This window comes from Chanodichthys erythropterus, chromosome 3 (assembly GCF_024489055.1).
Source record: "Chanodichthys erythropterus isolate Z2021 chromosome 3, ASM2448905v1, whole genome shotgun sequence".
Taxonomy (NCBI): domain Eukaryota; kingdom Metazoa; phylum Chordata; class Actinopteri; order Cypriniformes; family Xenocyprididae; genus Chanodichthys; species Chanodichthys erythropterus.
In genome coordinates this window covers 8,956,656-8,968,341 of record NC_090223.1, presented here as the reverse complement: position 1 = coordinate 8,968,341, position 11,686 = coordinate 8,956,656, and the positions used below count along the sequence as shown (strand labels likewise).

The following is an 11,686-nucleotide window of genomic DNA, read 5'->3' as shown; positions in this document are numbered from 1 at the left end:
ATCGGATTAATCGTCTAGGAGGAGTATATCAAATTCCAGAGCATGCGTTTTTCAAATAACCCTTAATAGCTGACTTCCTGTTGGCGTGGCGATTAACTTAGAGCGCGAAAGTTGTTCGGCCCGATGAGGTCTATATGTGTACCGAGTTTCATACTAATACGTGCAAGCATGTTTAATATATGGACCAAATTTTCAGACTTTTTTCAAGGGGGCGCTGTCGAGCCCCCCTGCCACGCCCGGGTACCAGCCTCTCCGGCGTCCTAATGGCCGCGGATTCCAATGTGTGTGCCAATTTTCAAGAGTTTGAGCATGTTAAGGCCCCCAAAAAGCCCCGGAAGACGGAAAAAAAAAAATAATAAAAAAAATAAAAAAATAATAATAATCCTTAGAAGAACAAGAGGGCCCTGCGCGAATTTTCGCTTGGGCCCTAATAATAATAATAATAATTAAAGCTGCAAGCAGCGTTGAGAGGGCCCTCGCACCCGGGCTCACCGCCACCCGTTGGCCTCAGGAAAACAGCGAACAGTGGGCGACATGCATGTAAGCGAGTAAAAACAGGAGAATTATGGCAAAATCATGTAAAAGTGCCACACTTCCTGCGGCCAACAGGTGGCGCTTTCACCATAACTGAATTTTGCCATGTTGATGTCTTCAGGCCAGGACTTTTATCGAACATGTGAACATGTGAACATGTGTATGCCTGAGTTACAACAACTTCCTGTTTCTTTAGTGCCGTTAATCGCATAAATTAGCACTCAGCCAAGTGTTGCATGATTTAACATGTTTCTAGCATGTCTGGTACTTCGTGGCATAATGAAATGTGAATCTGGTAGTGAATTACAGTGTGAAGCATGCCATTTCCTGTTGCCAGCAGGTGGCGCTATGGCTAACTGAATATTGTCATATAGATGTCTTTAGACCAGGACTCTTATCACACATGTGAAGTTTGGAGCAGATCAGTTACAACAGCTTCATCGTTCATGGCGAAACATCAGACTTTGTCAGTCCGCCACGGACACGCCCTTCAACCAAAACTCAAGATCTTTGATATTTATCATTGCTAAGGTCTTTAGATTAGACTGATCACATTTGATGTGTATCTGGTTAAATCTCTATGAGGAGTTAATCACAGTGTAAAACATGTAATTTCCTGTTGACTGCAGGTGGCGCTATGACTGTAACTGAATATTGTCATATAGATGTCTTCAGGTCAGGACTCTAATAAAACATGTGAAGTTTGGGGCAGATCCGACATTGTATGCCCGAGTTACAACAACTTCCTGTTTCATGGCGAAACATCGAACTTTGCCAGGTCGCCACGGACACGCCTTTCAGCGAAAACTCTAGATCTTCACAATTTAACGTCTCAAAGGCCTTTAGATTAGACTGACCAAATATGATGTTGATCTGATTTAAGCTCTAGGAGGAGTTCGTTAAAGTACAACATCTGGAAATGGCAAAAACTGCACAAATTTTGCAAAGAAAATTCAAAATATCTGACTTCCTGTTAGTTTTCATGTTTCACCCCAAGAGACTTTTTTGTAGGTATTGGGCTGTTAGATGTGTGTACCAAATGTCATACCTGTACACAAAACGTAGTGTCAGGGGCACTTCGTTGAAATTTTTTAGGTGGCGCTATCGAGCCATTTTGCCACACTTGATTCTGAAATCTATATCAGACGTAAATTTTCACCACTTCTGACGCATCTGCAAAGTTTCATGAGTTTTCGAGTATGTTTTGGCCCTCAAAAAAGTGATTCACCTTATATGGCGAAACATCAGACTTTGTCGGTCCGCCATGGACACGCCCTTCAACGAAAACTCAAGATCTTTTCAATTTAACATCTCAAAGGCCTTAAGATTAGACTGGCCATATTATGATGTTGATCTGGTTTAATCTCTATGAGGAGTTAATCCCAGTGTAAAACATGTAATTTCCTGTTGCCCCCAGGTGGCGCTATGACTGTAACTGAAATTTGTCATATAGATGTCTTCAGGTCAGGACTCTAATAAAACATGGGAAGTTTGGGGCAGATCAGACATTGTATGCCCGAGTTACAACAACTTCCTGTTTCATGGCGAAACATCAAATTTTGCCAGGCCGCCACGGACAAGCCCTTCAGCGAAAACTCTAGATCTTCGCAATTTAACGTCACAAAGGCCTTTAGATTAGACTGACCAAAAATGACATTGATCTGATTAAATCTCTAGGAGGAGTTCGTTAAAGTACAACGTCTGGAAAATGCAAAAAACGGTGAATTAATTCAAAATATCTGACTTCCTGTTTGGTTTCGGATTTCGCTCCAAGAGAATTTTTTGTAGGTACTGGGCTGATAAATGTGTGTACCGAATTTCAAACCCCTAGTGTTATGTAGCGAGCGGGGCTGTACGTTAGATGGCGCTATCGAGCCATTTTGCCACGCCCAATTCCGAAACCCATAACAGACGTAAATTTTCACCACTTCTGACGCGTGTGCAAAGTTTCGTGAGTTTTCGAGCACGTTTAGGCCCTCTCAAATGCGATTCATTTTGGAGAAGAATAATAATAATAAATATAGCTGCAAGCAGCGATGGCGGGCCCAAGCCCGGTGGCACCGCCACCCCGGTGGCTTCAGGGCAACTGTGCACAGCGGGCAATAGGCACTTAAAACGGTTAAACATCAAAGGACTATGTCAAATTCACTCCACATTTACTGCACTACAAGGTGCTGTTATAGAGCCCCTCCTCCCTGCCCATTTTCAAAGGATTACATGTGCCAAGTTTTAACATTATTCTGATGAATTTTGAAGCAAATCAGGTAAAAATAAGAGGGTGATCTCAATGTATGCTGAAAGTGACACATTTTCTGCTTCCAGTTGGTGGCGCTATGACTTTGAATCACAATAGTCAAATCCATGTGATCAGCCTTGTACAACGAAGACTAAGCCAAAGTTTCATCAAAATCAATTAATGTATGCAGAAGTTATAACACTTTGTTTCCCTTTTCTTGCCATAAATTCGTTGCCTCGCCACTCAAGAATATTATTACAGTTTGACCTGTTGCCATGGCAACAATATTTCAAATATCAAAAATCCTGTCATAGGTCTACATCTGCTATGTATTGACATTACACTGATGAAGTTTGAAGCAAATCAGGTAAAAATAAGAGGGTGATCTCAAAGCATTTTAAAAGTGATACACTTCTTGCTGCCATTTGGTGGTGCTATAACTTTGACTCACAATAGTTACATCCATGTGATCAGACTACTACAACCAACACACTCCTGAAGTTTCATAAACATCAATCAATGTATGCAGAAGTTATAACACATTTCCTGTTTCCCTTTTCTCGCCATAAATTCGTTGCCGCGCCACGGCCAAACCATTTGAGATATCCAAAATCCGTTTGCAATTAAACAACTTCAATGTGTTCGCAACAAGTTAAAAAAAGCTTGGTGTAAATTGGATAAACCCTGTAGGAGTAGTAGTATAAAATTCATAGCCTGTTTTTTCAAAAAATTAACATTCAAACCAAAATAGCTGACTTCCTGTTGGTCGGAGCTAATGAATGTAAATTAGAAAATTGTCCGGCTTGATGAGAATAATATGTGTACCGAGTTTGGTGACTGTAGGAAAAACTAACCCCCACTTTTGTCAAAAGGTGGCGCTACTGAGCCCCTCCACCACGCCCATTTCTATGGCTTTGTCCATGTCTACTGGTTGACAATATTGATGTGTGTGTCGAGTTTCATGCAATTTGAAGCATGTTAAGAGCCTCAAAAACACTCAAGAATATTATTACAGTTTGACCTGTTGCCATGGCAACAATATTTCAAATATCAAAAATCCTGTCATAGGTCTACATCTGCTGTGTATTAACATTACACTGATGAAGTTTGAAGCAAATCAGGTAAAAATAAGAGGGTGATCTCAAAACATTTCAAAAAGTGATACACTTCCTGCTGCCAGTTGGTGGCGCTATAACTTTGACTCACAATAGTCACATCCATGTGATCAGACTCCTATAACGAACACACTCGTGAAGTTTCATAAAGATCAATATATGTATTAAGACGTTATAACACATTTCCTGTTTCCTTTTTCTCGCCATAAATTCGTTGCCTCGCCACGGCCAAACCGTTCGAGATATCAAAAATCCCCTGGCAATTTTTAATCATCAGTGTCTTGACTTCATGCTGACCGAGTTTGGTGGCGATCGGATTAATCGTCTAGGAGGAGTATATCAAATTCCAGAGCATGCGTTTTTCAAACAACCCTTAATAGCTGACTTCCTGTTGGCGTGGCGATTAACTTAGAGCGCGAAAGTTGTTCGGCCCGATGAGGTCTATATGTGTACCGAGTTTCATACTAATACGTGCAAGCATGTTTAATATATGGACCAAATTTTCAGACTTTTTTCAAGGGGGCGCTGTCGAGCCCCCCTGCCACGCCCGGGTACCAGCCTCTCCGGCGTCCTAATGGCCGCGGATTCCAATGTGTGTGCCAATTTTCAAGAGTTTTTGAGCATGTTAAGGCCCCCAAAAAGCCCCGGAAGACGGAAAAAAAAAAAAAAAAAAATAAATAAATAATAAATATAGCTGCGAGCAGCGATGGCGGGCCCAAGCCCGGTGGCACCGGCACCCCGGTGGCTTCAGGGCAACTGTGCACAGCGGGCAATAGGCACTTAAAACGGTTAAACATCAAAGGACTATGTCAAATTCACTCCACATTTACTGCACTACAAGGTGCCGTTATAGAGCCCCTCCTCCCTGCCCATTTTCAAAGGATTACATGTGCCAAGTTTTAACATTATTCTGATGAATTTTGAAGCAAATCAGGTAAAAATAAGAGGGTGATCTCAATGTATGCTGAAAGTGACACATTTTCTGCTTCCAGTTGGTGGCGCTATGACTTTGAATCACAATAGTCAAATCCATGTGATCAGCCTTGTACAACGAAGACTAAGCCAAAGTTTCATCAAAATCAATTAATGTATGCAGAAGTTATAACACTTTGTTTCCCTTTTCTTGCCATAAATTCGTTGCCTCGCCACGGCCAAACCGTTTGAGATATCCAAAATCCGTTTGCAATTAAACAACTTCAATGTGTTAGCAACAAGTTAAAAAAAGCTTGGTGTAAATTGGATAAACCCTGTAGGAGTAGTAGTATAAAATTCATAGCCTGTTTTTTCAAAAAATTAACATTCAAACCAAAATAGCTGACTTCCTGTTGGTCGGAGCTAATGAATGTAAATTAGAAAATTGTCCGGCTTGATGAGAATAATATGTGTACCGAGTTTGGTGACTGTAGGAAAAACTAACCCCCACTTTTGTCAAAAGGTGGCGCTACTGAGCCCCTCCACCACGCCCATTTCTATGGCTTTGTCCATGTCTACTGGTTGACAATATTGATGTGTGTGTCGAGTTTCATGCAATTTGAAGCATGTTAAGAGCCTCAAAAACACTCAAGAATATTATTACAGTTTGACCTGTTGCCATGGCAACAATATTTCAAATATCAAAAATCCTGTCATAGGTCTACATCTGCTGTGTATTAACATTACACTGATGAAGTTTGAAGCAAATCAGGTAAAAATAAGAGGGTGATCTCAAAACATTTCAAAAAGTGATACACTTCCTGCTGCCAGTTGGTGGCGCTATAACTTTGACTCACAATAGTCACATCCATGTGATCAGACTCCTATAACGAACACACTCGTGAAGTTTCATAAAGATCAATATATGTATTAAGACGTTATAACACATTTCCTGTTTCCTTTTTCTCGCCATAAATTCGTTGCCTCGCCACGGCCAAACCGTTCGAGATATCAAAAATCCCCTGGCATTTTTTAATCATCAGTGTCTTGACTTCATGCTGACCGAGTTTGGTGGCGATCGGATTAATCGTCTAGGAGGAGTATATCAAATTCCAGAGCATGCGTTTTTCAAACAACCCTTAATAGCTGACTTCCTGTTGGCGTGGCGATTAACTTAGAGCGCGAAAGTTGTTCGGCCCGATGAGGTCTATATGTGTACTGAGTTTCATACTAATACGTGCAAGCATGTTTAATATATGGACCAAATTTTCAGACTTTTTTCAAGGGGGCGCTGTCGAGCCCCCCTGCCACGCCCGGGTACCAGCCTCTCCGGCGTCCTAATGGCCGCGGATTCCAATGTGTGTGCCAATTTTCAAGAGTTTTTGAGCATGTTAAGGCCCCCAAAAAGCCCCGGAAGACGGAAAAAAAAAAAATAAAAAAAAAAAAATAATAATAAATATAGCTGCGAGCAGCGATGGCGGGCCCAAGCCCGGTGGCACCGCCACCCCGGTGGCTTCAGGGCAACTGCGCACAGCGGGCAATAGGCACTTAAAACGGTTAAACATCAAAGGGCTATGTCAAATTCACTCCACATTTACTGCACTACAAGGTGCCGTTATAGAGCCCCTCCTCCCTGCCCATTTTCAAAGGATTACATGTGCCAAGTTTTAACATTATTCTGATGAATTTTGAAGCAAATCAGGTAAAAATAAGAGGGTGATCTCAATGCATGCTGAAAGTGACACATTTTCTGCTTCCAGTTGGTGGCGCTATGACTTTGAATCACAATAGTCAAATCCATGTGATCAGCCTTGTACAACGAAGACTAAGCCAAAGTTTCATCAAAATCAATTAATGTATGCAGAAGTTATAACACTTTGTTTCCCTTTTCTTGCCATAAATTTGTTGCCTCGCCACGGCCAAACCGTTTGAGATATCCAAAATCCGTTTGCAATTAAACAACTTCAATGTGTTAGCAACAAGTTAAAAAAAGCTTGGTGTAAATTGGATAAACCCTGTAGGAGTAGTAGTATAAAATTCATAGCCTGTTTTTTCAAAAAATTAACATTCAAACCAAAATAGCTGACTTCCTGTTGGTCGGAGCTAATGAATGTAAATTAGAAAATTGTCCGGCTTGATGAGAATAATATGTGTACCGAGTTTGGTGACTGTAGGAAAAACTAACCCCCACTTTTGTCAAAAGGTGGCGCTACTGAGCCCCTCCACCACGCCCATTTCTATGGCTTTGTCCATGTCTACTGGTTGACAATATTGATGTGTGTGTCGAGTTTCATGCAATTTGAAGCATGTTAAGAGCCTCAAAAACACTCAAGAATATTATTACAGTTTGACCTGTTGCCATGGCAACAATATTTCAAATATCAAAAATCCTGTCATAGGTCTACATCTGCTGTGTATTGACATTACACTGATGAAGTTTGAAGCAAATCAGGTAAAAATAAGAGGGTGATCTCAAAGCATTTTAAAAGTGATACACTTCTTGCTGCCATTTGGTGGCGCTATAACTTTGACTCACAATAGTTACATCCATGTGATCAGACTACTACAACCAACACACTCCTGAAGTTTCATAAACATCAATCAATGTATGCAGAAGTTATAACACATTTCCTGTTTCCCTTTTCTCGCCATAAATTCGTTGCCTCACCACGGCCAAACCGTTTGAGATATCCAAAATCCGTTTGCAATTAAACAACTTCAATGTGTTCGCAACAAGTTAAAAAAGCTTGGTGTAAATTGGATAAACCCTGTAGGAGTAGTAGTATAAAATTCATAGCCTGTTTTTTCAAAAAATTAACATTCAAACCAAAATAGCTGACTTCCTGTTGGTCGGAGCTAATGAATGTAAATTAGAAAATTGTCCGGCTTGATGAGAATAATATGTGTACCGAGTTTAGTGACTGTAGGAAAAACTAACACCCCCACTTTTGTCAAAAGGTGGCGCTACTGAGCCCCTCCACCACGCCCATTTCTATGGCTTTGTCCATGTCTACTGGTTGACAATATTGATGTGTGTGTCGAGTTTCATGCAATTTGAAGCATGTTAAGAGCCTCAAAAACACTCAAGAATATTATTACAGTTTGACCTGTTGCCATGGCAACAATATTTCAAATATCAAAAATCCTGTCATAGGTCTACATCTGCTGTGTATTGACATTACACTGATGAAGTTTGAAGCAAATCAGGTAAAAATAAGAGGGTGATCTCAAAACATTTCAAAAAGTGATACACTTCCTGCTGCCAGTTGGTGGCGCTATAACTTTGACTCACAATAGTCACATCCATGTGATCAGACTCCTATAAGGAACACACTCGTGAAGTTTCATAAAGATCAATATATGTATTAAGACGTTATAACACATTTCCTGTTTCCTTTTTCTCGCCATAAATTCGTTGCCTCGCCACGGCCAAACCGTTCGAGATATCAAAAATCCCCTGGCAATTTTTAATCATCAGTGTCTTGACTTCATGCTGACCGAGTTTGGTGGCGATCGGATTAATCGTCTAGGAGGAGTATATCAAATTCCAGAGCATGCGTTTTTCAAACAACCCTTAATAGCTGACTTCCTGTTGGCGTGGCGATTAACTTAGAGCGCGAAAGTTGTTCGGCCCGATGAGGTCTATATGTGTACCGAGTTTCATACTAATACGTGCAAGCATGTTTAACCCTCTGGAGTCTGAGGCTGATTTTGGGCCCTGGAGAAGTTTTGACATGCCCTGACATTTGTGCTTTTATCAGTTGGTTATAAACATATTAATGACAAAAGTGTCATTACACTGTATTCAGCACAAACTAGGCTACCATAATATGTGAGGAACATGTATGTACATGTTTGTGTTTTTAAAGGAATAATGTTTATGCGTGGTTATTGAAAAAACAAAAAAAAAAAAGTAACTGAAACAATACCTAAAAATGCATACTAAATGTTTTTTCACAAGACTTTTGAGAATTGTATATTTTAGTGTAGAGTTTTTGCTTCAAAATGATGTGGAAATGATCCTCCCTACTCTGACACATAAAACATTGTATTGATTTTAAATTTCTAAGACACTTTTTGTTTAGGTAGGCCATATGCGAAGAGGTGTGACTCTTCATGAATAATGAAGTGATTTACACCTGGGGAGATTAAGACCCTGCCCCTAATGAGCCGCATAATGAGCCATTCAGTCAGGAATGTGACTGAGTCAACTAAGAAAATGCAAAGACAAGACATATCATTGTTTTTTTCTTTTTTATTTAAAATAAAGTTAACAATATAATCCACATATAAACTAGGGTCAAAGGCACATTTTTTGTGTATACAGGCAAATAAAGGTAAGGTTTATAAAAAAAAGCCCACTTTTACACCCTATACATAACCTGCTTGATCACATATAGATAATCTTTGCAGCCCAATGGTCAGTGAGAGGTGGTGAACAGAGAATCTGAACAGTCACACATCTGTGTGCCATTTTTGAAAACAGTTCAACTGAAGACACAAGTAAATGTCACATGCCTGGCATTTCCAAGGTGTGTCTTGCCTTTTACCAAGCTGTACTTTGCAAAGCATGCAGTTCCGATGACCAGCGGTGGCATTATTCCTTGCATCTGATGTCAGCTCTGCTCCTGGAACCGGTACATGGTCACTTTTGGTCCGTTTTGGAGCTGCTTTCTGTGACGACACACCACAGAGCTCTGCAAATATATTATCATCAAATATGAATCTTATTAATATTATCATCAAATATTATCATCAAATATGATGATTTGCTACTTATGAAACATTTCTGAACAATTGTAAACAATAAATGTTTCTTGAGCTGCAAATCATCATATTAGAATGATTTCTGAAGGATCATGCGACACTGAAGACTGGAGTAATGATGCTGGACATCACAAGAATAAACGACTTTGTGAAATATATTCAAATAGAAAACAGTTATTTTAAATTGTAATAATATTTCACAATATTACTGTTTTTACTGTATTTTTAATTGAATAAATGCAGCCTTGGTGAGCAGACGAAACTTATTTTAAAAACATGAAAAATCTTACAGATTTCAATATAGGCCTACCATATAGTGGGTAAAAGTGTACTTACTCAACTGTGTTGCTGCGTGCCCTCCTAGTGGGAATTGCAGGTGAATGTGAGAGTGATGGATCCACATTCCTAAAAAAAAATGTAAAAAAAACCCTGTTATTATTAGCATATAAGATAATACTCTCATACCATTAGCTATGCATAACTGACAGGAAAGTAACAGGTATACAAGCATGCTGTATATGTCTGTCAATTGGCCATTACCGGACAAAGTGTGCGAATGTGTAAACGTTTACAGTCTGCTATATCAGTTAGCACATTTAGCAAATAGCAACATGTTCGCGCATTTCACAACCAAGCATATTTTAGCACATTCACGCCTATCATATACGGTACTTAGATACGCTATATATATATTTATAGATAGATGTAAATATAAGGCAAATATAGATGTACGCTTGTATATAAAAAAAAACACGTCAAATAATTTGAGTATATCAACAGAAAAGCATTCTATTTATAAGCATTTTTATGAGATAAAGTTATATATATATATATATATATATATATATATATATATATATATATATATATATATATATATAGATAGATAGATAGATAGATAGATAGATAGATAGATAGATAGATAGATAGATAGATAGATAGAAGTAAATATAAGGCAAATATAGATGTACGCTTATATAAATAATTTAAGTAGGCCCTATATCAACAGAAAAGCATTCTATTTATAAGCGTTTTTATGAGATAAAGTTATATATATAGTTATATAGATAGATGTAAATATAAGGCAAATATATGTACGCTTATATAGAAAAAAAAACACGTCAAATAATTTAAGTAAAACTAAATCACTTACTCATCAGAAACTGTATCTTCAGCTGGATCAAGTCGCTCTTCAAAATGCAGACGTTCATCGTCAGAGTCGTGTTCTTCTTCCGAGGAAAGAGTGAACTTCCTCACTGTCCAGGACCATCTGAAGAGCCTGCTCACCTGTGTAGTGTGCCATCTTCCAAACGCGAAGGACAGCGAATGAATCTGATGAAACTTGATGCTTTTTAAGACGCTGTTAGGGGCGTTTACAGTTTGCATAAATCGCCTCAGCACATTATCTTATGAATAGAGCGCTCTGCGCGTGGGCGGGCACACATTAAAGATAATTAGGTCAGACAGGAGAAACAGTACCTCTCTTTACTTTTATACTGATTACATAAAGGGAGAATATTTGTTTTAGAATTTATTTGTTTTGTTTAAAAGTAGACACTTAAAGCTTTCCAAAGACATATCTCTCATGTCCATGTAGCATGTATAAGCCATCTATTTTAGTTACTTTTAGTGACGTTTTAGAACGATGTTTGCAGAGACGGAGACGGCAGGACAGCACACCCTGTATATTTTATTTATTTTTAAAAAGCACAAAGTTTTATTTTGATTGTGAGTGTACACAAAAAAAAGAAGACATTCTATAGTTTCAATTGATATATTACTTATGTCTCTATGACAAAAAATGACGGAGTATTTTAAGTCTGTTTTGCTGCAATGTGAAAAAAAAACTGCAAAACGCGCCGGCGCGTTTTTAGACCTCAGAGTGTTAATATATGGACCAAATTTTCAGACTTTTTTCAAGGGGGCGCTGTCGAGCCCCCCTGCCACGCCCGGGTACCAGCCTCTCCGGCGTCCTAATGGCCGCGGATTCCAATGTGTGTGCCAATTTTCAAGAGTTTGAGCATGTTAAGGCCCCCAAAAAGCCCCGGAAGACGGAAAAAAAATAAAAAAATAAAAAAATAATAATAATAATAATCCTTAGAAGAACAAGAGGGCCCTGCGC

At 39.1% G+C, this 11,686-nt stretch overlaps 1 long non-coding RNA gene across 1 annotated transcript; it reads right to left on the bottom strand.

The window, feature by feature from the left end:
- Positions 1 to 9,084: 9,084 nt before the first annotated feature.
- LOC137008354 (uncharacterized) lies at positions 9,085 to 11,431 on the bottom strand. The gene is made up of 3 exons (XR_010892793.1): positions 10,718 to 11,431; positions 9,901 to 9,969; positions 9,085 to 9,494 (listed from the first exon to the last, which is right to left on the bottom strand). It is a non-coding gene; the product is annotated as an uncharacterized lncRNA (long non-coding RNA).
- Positions 11,432 to 11,686: the final 255 nt, after the last annotated feature.